Genomic DNA, 17853 nt, shown 5'->3' on the forward strand with positions numbered 1-17853 from the left:
CGCACATTTTATTCTTCTCGTGCGCAGATGGATAGTCACAATGTGAAACGTAGCGAGTAAACTGGCTCACGAAGAACATGGAACAAGCTGTTGAATCGGTAATTAGTAGAACGATGACTCACAAAATAACCATCGTAACAATTTTTCCTGCCATTGACAACTTTCGAAAGATACGTAAAACAGAAAATAGGTCTAACCCTCTCAATAACAGAGAAGACTATCGGAATATGTGAATACGGTTTCAATAAGGTACAAGAACGAGATTTTATTAAATATATTAACGATCTTCAAAAGCGACTTTTGCTATGACAATGAAAGGATAGCCCAGATTATTGTTTCAGCTCGCAGAACAAACAGATGCCCGCATAAATGTGTGTAGCAGCAGCCGCCGAGCCGGATGGACGCGCTGCAGAGCAGCAACAGCACTGATAAATTGTAAATTAATTTTGTCTTTGTTTTTTGTTAATGTGTTTCTGCAAAGAAGTGAATTGCACGTGTGTATTTTACTGTGGTTAGAGAATTAATCGTAATTTCAGCTTTTGCATGAGTCTTGAGAATATCTTTGTGTAGGGCGGCTTCCTAGCGTAAATTTTCCGTGTAGAGAAATTTATTTCTGTTTAATAGTTTGCGGTCTCTGAGTTCAGTGAAAAATCTGCCCACCAACTTATAGTGTTACTTTATTCTCCCATGGTATATTTTCCAACTCAGTAACGCAATTTGAGACCTTATATCTATTTTACACACAGTAAGATATGACTAGGGACTGTGCTTGTTGTCAGCAGACACAAAGAGAGCTGGCTGCTGTCCGTAAACAGCTGGAAGCTGCGTTGGCTACCGTCGAGACGCTTCTAGCTAATGCTCGAAGTTGTGGTGATGCCGGGGTGCCAGTGACGAGACCGGCGACACCTTCGGTGTCACAGGAATCCCTTGGTGGCCCGGACGTCACTGCGGCTTCGGATACGCAACATGTGACCGGTCCGTCCTCATTCCAGAGTGGACAGCACTCAGTGGTGGGTTCACGTGACACTGAGCGAAAGGAGAAAGAGAGAGCAGGTCGTGCGGATGGTTCCCTAGGTCCTAGCAACAGGTGCGAGGTGCTTCCCAGTGTTGACGATAACTCTGAGCCAGCGCGGGAAGCCTCTCCTGTTGGGCCAGTGATCGATGTCCCTGCCCAATCAAGACAAGTACCGAGGGTGGGTAGGCTAGTCATTGGAAGCTCCAATGTTATGCGGGTGATGGAGCCCCTCAGGGAGATAGCCGGCAAGGCGAGAAAGAATTCAAGTGTGCATTCAGTATGTTTGCCGGGGCGTCTCATCCGTGATGTGGAGGAGGCCCTGCTGGCGGCTATAGAGCGCACTGGGTGCAACCGGCTACATGTAGTGGCACATGTCGGCACGAATGACGCCTGCCGCTTGGATTCTGAGGCCATCCTCGTCTCATTTCGGGGACTGATGATCTCAGCTGTTAAGTCCCATAGTGCTCAGAGCCATTTGAACCAATGGTGATCGGATGATGTTATAGACCACCTGGGCCAGGATCTGTAGTTGAGTGCTTCAGACAGAGATTGCAGAATATCATTAGTGATTTTCCTGATCATGCCGTTGTAATAGAGCGTCTACAGCTGACCAGGTACAGATTGGGAGTGTTACGCCATGAAAACTGGTACCAGAGTTAGGGAATCTTGTGGCATTGTTCTGGATATCTTGTCCGAAAATTACCTTGAACAGACAGAGATCCAACTCGTTAGGGTAACGTCTTAGATCTCCTGGCAACAAACAGACCTGAAATTATCGAATCAGTTAACGTAGAGGGACGTATCACTTATCATAAGGCTGTGACAGCATCTATGACGACGGGTCATACAAGGAATGTTAAGAATGTTAGGAAGATATATTTGCTCAGCGAATGTGACTGAATACAAATTTCAGAATATCTCAGCAGTCAGCATCAAACATTAGGTGATTTTGACGAAGATATGGAGAACAAATGGAAAAAAATTCGAAGGCATGGTTCAATATGCCCTAGACAAGTATGTTCCGAGTAAAGTTTTAAGAGATGGGAAAGATCCACAATGGCTTAATAGCCGTGTTAGAAAAGCACTCCGTAAACAAAGAGCACTTCATCTCAGATTCAAGAGAAGTCAAAATTTAGCTGACAAACAAAAGGTGAACGAAGCGAAAATTTGCGTAAGGAGAGCAATGAGGGAAGCGATGATTGCGAAAGTAAGACGTTGTCGACCGACCTGAGTAAAAACCCTAAGAGACTTTGGTCGTATGTAAAATTATTAAGTGGGTCAAAATCATCTGTTCATTCTCTCAGCGACCACACCGGTACCGAAACTGAAGGTAACAGACAGAAGGCCGAAATTCTGAATGCTGTCTTCCGAAGTTGTTTCACCGCGGGAGATAGTAAGACTGTCCCTCCTTTCAATCGTCCTGCGAACGTCGAAATGGCAGATGTTGAGATATCCGATCGCGGAATTGCAAACCAACTACAATCGCTTAGTAGTGAAAGGCTTCATGACCAGATGAGATACCTATTAGATTATATAAAGAATATGCGAAAGAACTTGCTTCCCTTCTAGCAGTAATTTATTGTAGATCGCCTGAGAAACGAAAGGTACCTAACGACTGGAAAAAAGCGCAGGTCATTCCCGTTTTTAAGAAAGGCTCTATCACAGATCCACTCACTTATAGACCTTTACAGTAAAGTCAATCTGTTGCAGAATTATGGAACATGTTTTACGCTCAAGAACTATGCCGTTCTTGGAAAATGAATAGCTCCTCTATAAAAATCAACATGGATGCAGCGAACAGAGATCCTGCGAAACTCAGCTCGCTCTGTTCCTCCATGAGATCCACCGCGCAGTGGACAACGACGCTCGGGCTAATCCAGTGTTCCTTGATTTCAGTAAGGCATTTGACACCGTCCCGCATTGCCGTTTAATGAAAAATATACGAGCTTACGGAGTATCGGAGCAGACCTGCGACTGAATTCAAGACTTCTTTGCAGATAGAAATCAACACGTCGATCTTAACGGAACTGAATCAACAGATATGATGGTAATAACCGGAGTACCATAGAGAAGTGTGATAAGGCCGTTGCTGTTCACAATACATATAAATGATCTAGTTGGAATCGTCGGATGCTCTTTAAGGCTATTCGGAAATGATGAATTTGTTTATAACGAAGTAGCAACGCCAGAAAATAGTAACAATTTGCAGAACGACCTGCAGAGAATTGATGAAAGGTACAGACTCTGGCAGTTGGCCCTGAACGTAAAGAAATGTAACATATAGTGCATATATAGGAAAAGAAATCCACTACTGTACAGCAGCATTGTTGATGACAAACAGATGGAGACAGCGCCTGCCGTAAAATGTCTAGTCGTAACTATTTAGAGTGACCTTAAGTGGAATGACGATATAAAACAGATAGTGGGGAAAGCAGACACAAGACTCAGATTCATCTGAAGAATCTTTTGGAAATGTAACTTATCCACGAAAGAAGTGACTTATAAGTCGCTTGTTCGCCCTATTCTTGAGAATTGTTCATCTATGTGTGATCCCTATCAGGTAGGACTGATAGAGGAGGTAGAGAAGGAAACATCTTGGCAGGTGAAAACTGTGTACCGGACCGAGACTCGAATTGGGGACCTTTGCCTTTCGCGGGCAAGTGCTCTACCATCTAAACTACTCAAGTACGACTTACGCCCCACCCTCACAGCTTTACTTCTGCCAGTACCTCCTCTCCTACTTTCCAAACATGACAGAAGCTCTCCTGCGCAGAGGAATAAAGCTGTGAGAAAGGGGCGTGGGTCGTGCTTGGGTAGCTCAGATGATAGAGCACTTGCCCGCGGAAGGCGAAGGTCCCGAGTTCGAGTCTCCGTCCGGCACACAGTTTTAACCTGCTAGGAAGTTTCATATCAGCGCACACTCCGCTGTTAGATGCTAAACAAACTCCACTGTCAGACGTTACAAGAGGGACGTTGTGCATCACGGCTAGATTTACTACTAAAATTTAGCGACGGCACTTTTCAGGAGGAGTCAGGCAACGTATTACTTTCCTCCACATACATCTCGCGTACTGTCCACGAGGAGAAAATTTGAGAATTCAGAGCCAATACAGAGGCTTACCGACAATCATTCTTCCCACGCACTATTTGAGAGTGGAAAAGGGTAGGGGGGTTCAGAGAGTGGTACCGGAAGTACTCTCCGCTTAGGTGGCTTACAGAGTACGATGTAGATGTAGATGTAGATAAATTAACAACGACACGGAAACGGCTGGGGTACAATGGGTCCTTGGATTTATGGCTCCCCAACCTACACACAGAAAAGTAGCAGTACCAGCTTTTTTGACTCACCGCCTAATGTTATAGACGAAAAATATAACTGGAGAAAGAATTTAAAGCTGTGACGAGGCCAGTGTAACAGTCGTTCCGAAACAGCATTAAAAATTATTGCAAATAAAGACCGCTTCATGTTGGAGTGCTCACATATGTAGAAAGTGAAATAGAGTGAAGGCCAAATTTTGTTGTTCAGCGGATGGAAGATTCATGTCTCCAATGTTGATCTATCCTAGAAAAGGAAAAAGCAGGAATTCAAATCTGCTTTGCTATTAGTAGAATAGTAGGTCGTATCTCAAGAATGTGGATGGATGACCAGCGAAATATTCTTATTTGGTGCTTCCACAATTTCAATGACTTGTCTAACGCAAAGGAAGAAAATCCTGTTCTGTTGGTCCTTGATGGGCATACCAGTCGTACGAAAAACTTGGAGGTAATTGAACCAGCTAAGAGCAACATTGATTTTTTTTTACTGTGCTTTCCGCCACATTGCTCACATTAATTTTAGCTCCTGGATGTAGCTTTTATGAAACCTTCGAACTCATATTACGAAGACAAAGTGAGAAGGTATTTAGAATTATATTAATACCTTCAGCTGCTGATGGGCGTTGATATATATCAACGAAGGAAGGTGAAAATGTGTGGCCCGACCGGGACATCTCCTGGTTACATGGCAGACGCTCTATCCATCTGAGCCACCGAGGGCACAGGGGATAGCGCGACTGCAGGGACTATTTCGCGCACGCTACCCGCGAGACCCATATTCTCACCTTAGCAAAACGAGGATAATGGAATGTAGTCTAATTAAATCAGGTGATGCTGAGGGATTTAGATTAGGAAATGAGACACTTAAAGTAGTAAAGGAGTTTTACTATTTTGGGAGCAAAATAACTGATGATGGTCGAAGTAGAGAGGATATAAAATGTAGACTGGCAATGGCAAGGAAAGCGTTTCTGAAGAAGAGAAATTTGTTTACATCGAGTATTGATTTAAGTGTCAGGAAGTCATTTCTGAAAGTATTTGTATGGAGTGTAGCGATGTACGGAAGTGAAACATGGACGATAAATAGTTTAGACAAGAAGATAATAGAAGTAAATGATGACTAACTGAAAACCTCAGCTACCGACAGGTGTTGTGGATATACCTCGATGTGGACAGCTGAAAATGTGTGCCCCGACCGGGACTCGAACCTGGGATCTACTGCTTACATGGCAGACGCTCTATCCATCTGAGCCACCGGGGGGACAGACGAATAGCAGGACTGCAGGGACTTATCCCTTGCACGCTTCCCGTGAGACACATTCGAGTCCCGGTCGTGGCAAACATTTTCAGCTGTCCACATCGAGGCATATCAACAACACCTGTCAGCAGCTGCGGTTTTCAGTTAGTCATCATTTATTCCAGGGAAAAGCTGCACAGTCATCAACAGTAACTCCTCTTTCGAGAACAAGGTACTGTCTTGGTTGGTTCAAATGGCTCTGAGCATTATGGGACTTAACATCTATGGTCATCAGTCCCCTAGAACTTAGAACTACTTAAACCTAATTAACCTAAGGACATCACACAACACCCAGTCATCACGAGGCAGAGAACAAGTTACTGTCTTCGTATACGTAGTTAAAGGCTACCCAGCCATTGACCTTCGTCCATGCGAATGCGCACAGGTTACCCAAACTCTTACGGGAATCGCCAAAGCGTGCGCGAGTAATGAGTGGGTGGGCAAATGTCTATAAGGTACAATACATATGGAGAATTGCGGACAGTTAGGAACGTGAGTCTCACGGGAAGCGTGCAAGGGATAAGTCCCTGTAGTCGCGCTATTCATCTGTGTTCTCGGTGGCTCAGATGGATAGAGCGTTTGCCATATAAGCAGGAGATCCCGGGTTCGAGTCCCGGTCGGGGCACACATACAGTAACTCCTCTTTCTAGAACAAGTTACTGTCTTCGTATACAGAGAACAGAAGCTTTAGAAATGTTGTGCTACAGAAGGATGCTGAAGATTAGATGTGTAGATAACATACCTAATGAGGAGGCACTGAAAAGAATTGGGGAGAAGAGGAGTTTATGGCACAACTTGACTAGAAGAAGGGATCGGTTGGAAAGACATGTTCAGAGGCATCAGGGGATCAAAAATTTAGCATTGGAGGGCAGTGTGGAGAGTAAAAATCGTAGAGGGTGACCAAGAGATGAATACACTAAGCAGATTCAGAAGGATGTAGGTTGCCGTAAGTAGTGGGAGATGAAGAAGCTTGCACAGGATAGAGTAGCATGGAGAGCTGCATCAAACCAGTCTCAGGAGTGAAGACCACAACAACAACAACATGTCCACACACTACATTCGTAATGTCCCACCCCAACACACGCATTACTCGTGGAAGACATTCTTACCAAGTCCCGCAAGAGTTCGGGGCATATGTGTGATTCCGCAGAGAAGAAGAAGGCCATGGCCGGTATTGCCAGAACGATATACTTATATGGATATGATGTCTGTTTTTTCGGACATCTCACGTTTTTGTAAGTGTAAATTCATTCAGTCTGTAGCGCTGTAGTTGCTCATTTGTATTGTTTTGAAAGCAACCGTCCGTTCGTATAGTAACCCAATCGGTCAGACTCCATCTCTCCGCTGACATACGCTTACAGAACGGCAGTTAAGTGTTTTAACTCTTATGTGTTTTCCTTGTACTGTGTTTATTAAACTTCGTGTTTTTCTGTGTAAGAGGTTTACTATCGATATTTTGTAAGTGTAAGTACATTCACTCTATTGGCGGTAGCAGCTCACTGAACAGCCAACTTCGTAGCTGATTAACGCGTCAGTGTCCATTTGTGGTACATCAGGAGGGTAGCAAGTTGCGTATCTAGGATTTTGTCTGCTTTCATAGTTTACTCTTCAGTTAGTTTCGCTGCGATGGTTATGATGTGTGCATGCTGTGTGCAGATGCAGAAGCTGCTGGCTGCAGTTTGCGAACAGTTGAATGTGTATTTGGCTATGGTTAGTCATCTTAAGGCTGCTGCCTCGGTGTATAGCTGTGGTGGAGAATCTGGGGCGTCGTATGGGCACCTCAGGCACCCAACGGCTGTGCTTCTGAGACACCTCCTAGTGGACCCGTCGCGGTGGATCCTCTCTCACAGCAGGGAGCCGTGTGAGTCGCGGGTGGTAAAGATTTCGCGTCGCTTCAGGCGGAGGGCCAATGTGTAGACTGGTTGCCTTGCCTCGCCCATTCGCCCTGTGACTGGTCAGGAGGTCGCTCCTTCAGCAGGTTTTGAGCAGCCACACGTGGGAGGGTTTTACTGGTTATCGGGAGCTCCTACGTTAGGAGCGTCATGGAGAAGCTTAGGCTGATAGCTTTCAGGGCTGGAAAGAAAGCCATTGTACTCTCGGTATGTCTGCCAGGGGCGCCATACAAGATGTGGAGGCGGCATTGCCTGCGACAGTCGTCTGCAAGTTGTGGCTCAAGTCGGCACCAACGACGCCTGTAGCATGGATTCTGAGGCCATCCACAGTTCAAACAAGGGGCTGGTGGAGGTGATGAAGACTGCTGGAATCGTGCGTTGGCTGCAAGCAGAGCTGCAATTAGCATAGCCGCAATTTGTAGCTTTGTTCCTAGAGTTGATCGAGGTCCTTTGGTTTGGAGTCTAGTGGAGGTTCTCAACCAAAGGATTCATCGACTCTGTGACGCCCTTCACTGCGGATTTCTAAACCCGCGTTGTCACGTGGGGATTTGTAGGACTCATCTTGCTAAGTTAAGGCTGCTCGGGTAGCAAAGTACTTGAGGGGTGCACATTAGGGTTTTTAGGCTAGATGGTAGCTCGAGATGATTAGATGAACACTCGCCAGTCAGTATGCAGCAAGAGAAATCAGGCGGCATTCTGAACAAAGAAACTTCGACTGTCAAAATTTTATCAACAAAGTTTCGAAGTATTCGTAATGGAATTCCCGAACTTACTGCCCTTCAGGAAAGTTCTGGTACTGAAATTATTCTTATGACTGAGAACTGGCTGAAGCCCGAGGTGGACATCTCTGACATATTTAGCGAGTCATGGAACATGTGTCGGAAAGACAGATTAGAGGCAATAGCAGTGGGAGTGCTCATTGCAGTTGAGAAAAATATTGTCTCTTTTGAGGTCAAAGTTGAGTGTGACTGTGAAGTTATCTGGTCGTTCATCATAAATGTAGGTGAAAGTGAGTTAACTGCTGAATCTTTTTACAGGCCACCTGATTCCGCTGTGACAGTTCTAGATTCATTTAAAGAATGTCTACGATCATTAGCAAGCAAATACCTAAACCATGCAATACTAGTTGGAGACGACTTTAACCTACCGAGTACAGACTGAGATGTCTATGAATTCACTGCAGGAGATACAGACAGACAGTCATATGAAATACATTTGAACACTTTTCCTGAAAACTATCTGCAGCTGGCTCAGCAGCCCACAAGCAATGGAAGTAACTTATACCTTGTAACTACAAAACAGTCCGTACCCTAATGACATTGTCAGTAAGAATCCTGGGTTAGCGTTCGTGATGTCATTATGGCAACTATGATTACGAAAATTAATAAAGCAGTCAAGAAGTCTAGGACAGAGTTTTTGATAGACTGAACAGATAAGCAGTTGTTAGCATCTCACTTAGATAGTGAACTGACATCACATATGTTACGGCGTACAGTCAGCGCCGGCACGCCAGTCGGGAACGACAAAGAAGAGAAGGCTGTGACAAGAGGCGAACCAATTGCACGCTGACCGACCTCCCTTCCAAGACGACAAAGCGACAGCTGCGGCCTCTATGTGAAGGGGACATAAGCGCCTCGCCCGATTGGTGGCGTCCACTTCAATAGCAGTTTCAAGATTAGAGACCTCGCTAGGAATCTCTATGTAGCACAGGCTTTTGTTTATCTATACTGAACAAGATTTATTATTTTGTATATCGCCCTTTGCTTGCGACACACCTTTGAATCGAAATTAAATATTGTAATTGTCTTTTGTAATAAAACTCATCAGATTTGGAAATTTGTGGTAAGTTTCTATGGGACCAAACTGCTGAGGTCATCAGTCCCTACACTTACACACTACTTAGTCCAACTTACGCTATGGGCAACAGACACGCCGATGCAGTCGAACCTCCGACGGGGGTCAGCCACGTGGCAAGGCGCCCTAGACCGCAAGACTACCCCGCGCGATAAAACTCATCAGTACCAGTTGTTTGTGTGTCTAGCGAACAGAGTATGCAGAATTCCTAAACACAACTGAGTTCCAGTAGGATGGAGACGAATTTTGGGGGAAGTTTAAGCAGATTAAAAAATTGTGGGCTGCATAGTGATGAGCCTAGTAAGGATGGAAAATTTCTACCATGGTTTAACAACGAAATTCGGAAGATGCTGAGGAAGTGCAAATGACGACAAGTGACGATTAGTAGAGACTCGTGCGTCTGTGAAAATATCTACGCGCGAAGCATACAACAACTACCAGGGTCACACCTTAGCATACGTCTGGCAGAGAACCGAGAAATTTTGGTCCTATGAAAAATCACTAAGTGAGTCTACTACTTCCATTCAGTCGAATATTGACCAGTCTCATGTGACAGTTAAAGACAGCAAAGAAATAGACGAAGTTATAAATTTCAAGTTCAAGAAGTCGTTCACAGAGGAGAAGCTTGCGAACGTACCGTCGTTTGCCCACCTAACAGAGTCCTGTATGGACAACGAAGTACACTACTGGCCATTAAAATTGCTACACCAAGAATAAATGCAGATGATAAACGGGTATTCATTGGACAAATATATTATACTATAACTGACATGTGATTACATATTCACGCAATTTGGGTGCGTAGATTCTGAGAAATCAGTACCCAGAACAACCACCTCTGGCCGTAATAACGGCCTTGAGACGCCTGGGCATTGAGTCAAACAGAGCTTTGATGGCGTGTACAGATACAGCTGCCCATGCAGCTTCAACACGATACCACAGTTCATCAAGAGTAGTGACTGGCGTATTGTGACGAGCCAGTTCGCTCGGCCTCCATTGACCAGACGTTTCCATTTGGTGAGAGATCTGGAGAATGAGCTGGCCAGGGCAGCAGTCGAACATTTTCTGAATCCGGAAAGGCCTGTACAGGACCTGTTACATGCAGTCGTACATTATCCTGCAGAAATGTAGGGTTTCGCAGGGATCGAAAGAAGCGTAGAGCCACGGGTCTTAACAAATCTGAAATGTGACGTCCATTGTTCAAAGTGCCGTCAATGCGAACAAGAGGTGACCGAGACGCGTAACCAATGGCACCCCATACCACCACGCCGGATGATACGCCAGTATGGCGATAACGAATACGCGCTTCCAATGTGCATCATGATGCTGTAAAGAGAACCTGGATTCATCCGAAAAAATGACTTTTTGCCATTCGTGCACGCAGGTCCGTAGTTGAGTACACCGTCGCAGGCACTCCTGTCTGTGATGCAGAGTCAAGGGTGACCGCAGTCATGGTCTCCGAGCTGATAGTGCATGCTGCGATCAGGACGTGGCTGCACGATACGTTACAGCCATGTGGATAAGGTGCCTCTCATCTAGACTGCTAGTGATACGAGGCCGTTGGATTCCAGCACGGCGTTCCCTATTACCCTCCTGAATCCACCGATTCCATATTCTGCAAATAGTCATTGCATCTCGACCCATGCGAGCATAAATGTCGCGATAAGATAAACCGCAATCGCGATAGGCTACAATCCGTCCTTTATCAAAGTCGGAAACGTGATGGTATGCATTTCTCCACCTTACACGAGGCATCAAAACAACTTTTCACCAGGCAACGCCGGTCAACTGCTGTTTGTGTATGAGAAATCGGTTGGAAACTTTCCTCATGTCAGCACGTTGTAGGTGTCGCCACTGGCGCCTGCCTTGTGTGAATGCTCTCAAAAATTAATAATTTGCATATCACAGTATCTTCTTCCTGTTTGGTTAAATTTCGCGTTTGTAGCACGTCAACTTCGTGGTGTAGCAATTTTAATGGCCAGTAGTGTAATTAGCATCCCTGGCGGAGAGATACAAGTGAAAAACCTAATAATTTGCATATCACATTATCTTCTTCCTGTTTGGTTAAATTTGGCGTTTGAAAAAGAAATAAATTACCAGGTCCGGATGGAAAACCAATTCGGTTTTACAAAGAGTGCTCTACGGCATTGGCCTCTCACGTAGCTTCCAATTAATGTGAATCTCTCTCCCAGTGACTGGAAAAAAGGGTAAAAGAACGGACCTTCAAAGTTAGAGACAAATATCCCTTACTGTGGTTTGCTGCAGAATCATTGAACACATTCTCTGTTCGAATATATTAAACTTTTTTGAGACTAAGAAGCATGGTTTTAGAAAGCGTCGCTGGTACGAAACTCAGCTTCCCTTTTTCTCACATCATATACTGTCAACTATGGAAGACAGATTCCATATTTCTAGGTTTCCGGAAGCAGTTAACACCGTATCTCATTGCAGGCTGTTAAAGAAGGTACTGGGATATGAAATAAGTTCACACGTATGTGAGTGGCTCGAAGACTTCATAAGTAATACAATCCATTGTGTTGTCCTCGACGGCGAGTGTTCATCAGAGACCAGGGTATCGACAGGAGTGCCACAGGGACGTGTGGTAGGATTGCTGTTGTTCTCTATAAAAATAAATGATTTGGTGGACAGGGCGGGCAGCAATCTGCTGTTGTTTGCTGATGATGCCTTGGTATACGCTAAGGTTGTAACGTGCGCGTGGGGCACACAATACTCATTTAAGCCTGTACTATGGCAAGTGAGCGGGGTTCACTTTACAAGACAGGATTTTCGTATAGATATTGACAGCGGGTACCTGAGTGGTGGCAAATCAGACTTACACCCACTCTGTAATAACAATGATCCGTCAAGTAAGTTCAAAATGCAATTACATGTCAAGATGTACCAAAAGTAACACTGAAGATACTACCAATTTGATAATAATACGGTCGCCAGCCTGATTAGGCATTAACTGAGTTTCTTCCATGTACACGTTGATGTATATTCATGCAAAACAACACGTAGTAACACTGCATAATATAGTAAAATTTTAGAAGCAGAAAATCTATTGAACTGATAGTTTCACGTTCTGTACTGATATGGAAAAACCATGAATACATAACACTACACTATAATGTATACTACAAAGCTTCGTACTGTCTATTGATCTGATTAAAATCGGGCATAGGTTATCCTAGAAATACCACTTTCGAGCCACACACAAAATGTCACTTTTGATAAAGATAAAACACTGATAAATTTTGACTTATATATTGACTTTAACTTTTGCTGGTCAAACCAATGTCGAACACTTCAGAAATCAAATGAATGAAGGGGGGGGGGCCTGAAACTGTTATAATCACTATATTAAAAAATTGATTACTGAAATTATCATGCGTTCAAGATATTCAGTATATGAGTTACTACTCTTTTTTTTTTTTTTTTTTTTTTTTTTACTGTTCACTTAAATACCTTTATATCTGTCTCGAGATAATTAAACTTCATTACTGTATCAATATTAAAGTTATCTTTCAACTTCGTTAGACCTTCGTTATTCATATACTGGTTCATTAACAAAAAAGTTCTTTAAACACCATTCTAACATAGTTAGGTCTGCAAGTAATTATTATTAACACAAAATTTAATTTTTCATTTCGGGACACTCGGATTGCACAACGTTTGGAAAGGACCCTGTCTAGGTTAGTTGTGAGGATAATTAAATGAGGGGAAAGTTCTGGTAAAATTTAGGCTATTACTGAACAGTTCACTGTATGGTCTATACGAATACAGTACTAAAAGTTTCAACCTGCTTTCATCGATGCAGCGGTTGGCGGGCGGAGAGATGGCGTGGCACAGAGCACACATACAACCACAGCTATGGCTCTTGACGTATCGGCACTTTAATTCTTCTTAGCGTCGCAATAATTTTCGATTTAGTCCCTGGGGAATTTTGCCATGCTGTGTGGGCGTTGGAACAGCATACCCGAGGCTCAGTGAAACTACGTCTTTCAGGAGAGCCTCCTCGCTCCAGAAGGTGTTGCTCAGACCAATTCCAAAGTCCAACAACTACTGCTGAGCCCGTTGTGCCGTACCATGCCATGCGCATTTTCCCGCGCTCGCCTGCCATCCACCTTTTACCGCTCCCTTACAGACAGGGTATTCACCCAAGGTTTTGCATTTTACATATCCTAACACACTGCCTACCCATGGACCAGACGCACAGTTACAATTTTAAACATCTTACAACAGTCTCAACATTTGTTACATTTCAATTCTATTTCAATATTGCTTGACATTTGACATAAACATTAATATTCACATTGAAAATTGTTTACAGTTTTCTTAACACAATGGCATGAAACAAAAAAGAAATGAAATCAGAACATCAATTACACTAATTTATCGAAAAATCAGATGGAAGATAAAATTTACTTATATGTACAATAGTACCACGTCATCGTTGTTACACATGCCCCTGTTTCCAGTAAATTTCACTAAGTGCAAATTTGATGGGAACACTGACCTTTGTATTTATACAGGAGTTCTGAATCTTTGTGTGAATGTGCCATCATAAAATATTATATCTCAAAACTTCCTTTCACTCATATTATATAGGTCTATACTTTTTAACATATCAAGTACATTTACCTAACATTTGCTCAAGTACCTTTGGCACAGTCCAACCTCCTATCAGAACATGATTTAAATAGCGAATTACTTATTATTAAATTTCTCAGAGAAATAAATTCAAATTCTGAAACACAAACACTTAACTACAAATCATATACAAATACCAAGATACGCTGTAAGACAATTTGTTGCTGCTTGCACTGGATGGCAGTCCATTTCCTTATTAATAATAAACACACTATATTATTTAGAAAAATTACTACACATATTTGCCGGCTATTATTCAGATTTGGGCAGTCCATTTCACACCATTTTATCACATCGCCTGTACCACACTTACAATTCTCCTTTGCCTATTTATCTGCCCTCTTTGGTGTTTTGCAGTCCCATCTTTTATTTGGCTTGCAGCATTTACCCTTTCTTTCAACCCTTTTCTCCATACATCTTTAAATTTATAGTACATTTGGTAATCTGAAACTCACATAAGTACATCAGCACTCTGACATTGGTATACATACATTTACAAAGATTCGTTACGTTTAGAATAAAATAGATTCAGCATAAGATACAGCACATTTACTGCAGATATGTTTCTGAGTGTACTTAGGTCACTCACTCCTAGGAACATACAGTTTCAGGTCCACAACGTTTCATACACCTAAAGGTCTCTTGGATTTTGGGTAGATCAGGTAGTAAACATTATCATGTGGAATGTTCTGTATTATATAAGGTCCATTATAAATAAATTTAAATTTGGAAATTTCATTGTTCAGTTCACTAGATTTTTCGTGGGATTTTAAAGAACATAATCCCCAATTTTAAATTTTGAAACTTACAGGTTTTTATCATGTCTTTTAGATCTAGAGTCAGCTTTTTGCTTTGCCCTTTTTCTGACTAATTCTTTCTTTTGACTCAACCCCAAGCTTGTACAAGGTGGAAACTCTAGTTTTTCCTCAATTAAACTTTTACTTCTGCTGCCTAACAAAATTTCTTCCGGTGGGAACCCAGTAGATTCCTGATGGAAGGTGTTCATAACATCCTCAAAGTCCGATATAAATCTGCCTCAGGCTCTAAATCATGCCCCTTCCTCTTTTTTCCACAACGCATCTTGGTCGACTGTGACATAGTCCCAAGATACGTTCCTGAACTGTGAACCATTTATATTTGGTGGCTTTCTAGATTTCTGGAGTTCAAAGTCTTTGATTACTTGAACTCTTTGCAAAATAGACACTGAGTCGTCAGGTGGCTCTTTCTTTCTGTGTTCAGTCTCAACATCTGGGTTTTGTTTTGAAACTTCGTCATCAGTATGTACATTATTGCAATTAACTATATTCCCATTATTTTCACTAGTACCGAAATACTCGTCATCTGAAGTATCGTCAGAATCCGACCATTCTGGATCGCTTTCAGGTTCTAACATAAAAGCTTTTCTGAGACAGGCAGTAAGTTCTTCCTCTGTATTTTCGTCAGGCATTGATTTTAACTCAATATCCTCTTTTTGCAAAACAGCCTCATTATCAGCTTTACTCACATCCACTGTTACTTCATATTTAGTGTAATCCTCGTGGACTTCAATTACTCATAGGTAATTACCTGCCCCTTCCCTATGGTACCTTTCGGTAACAGCTTGTACTGTTGGCGGATTGTTAACAGAAGTTACTTTCTCGTCAATGCTTGGGATTTCATCCTCCAATTCCTTCCCATCTTTAACCATCGTGCTATCGGCAGCACGCGTACTTTGCGCGGTGCTATTTACTCTCTCCTCTTTAAATTCGGGCCACGTCACCCTATCTACGTCCATACTATTTCCTTTTTCACTAATTAACCTCCTTGCCTCATACTCCTTCTTAAAATCCTCCCAATCACATTGCTTGAGGCCCTTGTACAGATCGTCGATCTGCACACGCCAATCAGTTACTTCTGCTAATTCATTCTCGCCATTTACATCATTGCTAACACTGCTAACTGCACCTCTCCGTGTATTCACTGTTCCATCCAATATTTCCTTCGGCACGGAATTACCACTCGTAATGTATTCGCCAGCTCTTACGGCAATGTTTGCACCTAATTCTGCCGCCTTGCTAGCGGCTTCTCTCTGAACAGCTGTTCTGCTAGGCTGGGCCGTTGGCCTTTGATGCTCCACTCGCCTATTAACATGTATCGCTCTGCGCGGCGAAGATGACTCATCTGCGCACGCGCCTGACGCTTGCTTCGCCACAACACGCTGCGTCGTTCCACGCCTGTCCCTGAGCTGTCTCATAACTTCATTGTCAGTCCGGTAACATTTCTTAAATAGGGGCCGGTATGTTCTGTCCGCTTCCGTTTGACCCGCAACGTTCGCGGAAATCAGTTTCCCGCGTCGTTATTATCTTGCGCGGTGTATCCTCCACTGTGACCTGGATAACTCCCTCTTCCTCTGCCTCTACCTCTCTGTATCATGTTGACGCGAAACACATCGCCGTCATTTCTCTCGTCATTATTGTGGTTATTCCTGTTGCTAAAATTCCGATAAATGGCACGACTTTCGCGCCAATGATCTTCGTCTTCGACTCTTTCGAGAAACGCTTGGAAGCTACGATGATTGCTTCCCACATATCTCTTCGAATCTTCTGGAAGCTTTTTATATATCTCCCATACGATCTCAGAATTGGATCTTCTCCCTCTTAAGTGTGTCAACTTTCGGTACCAATATTCGCAGAAATCTTTCAAAGAATTCCCGCCCCTGTTATCATGAAGTTTGGCCATGATAAACTCGCGCCACAAATGATCCTGTTTTTGTTCGGACCAATATTCTTCCGTGAAATTTTGTTTAAACTCTTTGAACGTCATTATTTCGGTATTCAAGTTAATTCCCCAGCGCTTAGCGTCACCTGCTAAGGCACTAATTACTACGTTTATCTTCTCCTGACGAGGCAAGTGTTCAAGAAACATTCTCTCGCAATTTTTGATGAAACCCAACGGATGCCATCCGTTATGTTTCTTGGCGTGGTCGAAGCGCTCCTCACCTTCCAACAGCTTCGTAAGTGGCGTGCCATTACAGACAACACCATGTCTATCTTTGATTTTACTCTCGAGATCGAAAATTTTGCCTTGAATTTTCGATGTATTTTGTTCACACTTTTGCACATATCCGATAACTTTTTCGCCTAAATTTCTTTCAGTATCTGAAACTGCCTTTTTCAACTGTGAGATTCCATGTTGGCATTCGTCTACGATCTCAGTTTTAAGACCGAAAACTTTTTCGTCTACTTTTGTTTCAACTAGAGGCTCTGCGCTCTCTTGGATGTTAGGCAATTTCAACAACAAACCTACTGTTAATGTCGTCAGTTTCCCCCTGCATAGTATTCACATTCTTATTAATTGCGACAGTTTCAGACTTCATAGTATTTACTGCAGAACTTAAATTACCCACTTTTTGTTCTACCTGTTCTATTTGTTCACTAATTTTAATTCCTTGTTCTTCGACCTGTGCTCTAAGCTGACCAACTTGTGTTTTAAGCTGCTCATCAACGTGTGTTTTAAGGTGATCATTCTGTGTTTTGAGCTGATTACTTTGTGTTTTAAGCTGCCCGTCAATGTGTGTTTTAAGCTGATCTTTCTGTGTTTTGAGCTGCTCACTCTGTCCTGCAATTTGCTTGGTTAATTGTTCAAATAAATCTTTCATGCTTAAAATTTTCACACTGTTTTGTTCTACGAAATCGGTGTGTTCCGATCCTACATCAAAATTTTCATTCGGTTCTTTCTTTATCTGTAGTGAATCAAACATGTCAGTGGATTCGTTCACATACCCACTATCACCTACAAAGTCAACCTCTACGTCCTGTTTTATTCCTTGCTGTGTTCTAGGCAATCTCGAC

Source organism: Schistocerca americana, chromosome 2, assembly GCF_021461395.2.
Source record: "Schistocerca americana isolate TAMUIC-IGC-003095 chromosome 2, iqSchAmer2.1, whole genome shotgun sequence".
NCBI classification, from domain to species: Eukaryota; Metazoa; Arthropoda; class Insecta; order Orthoptera; family Acrididae; genus Schistocerca; species Schistocerca americana.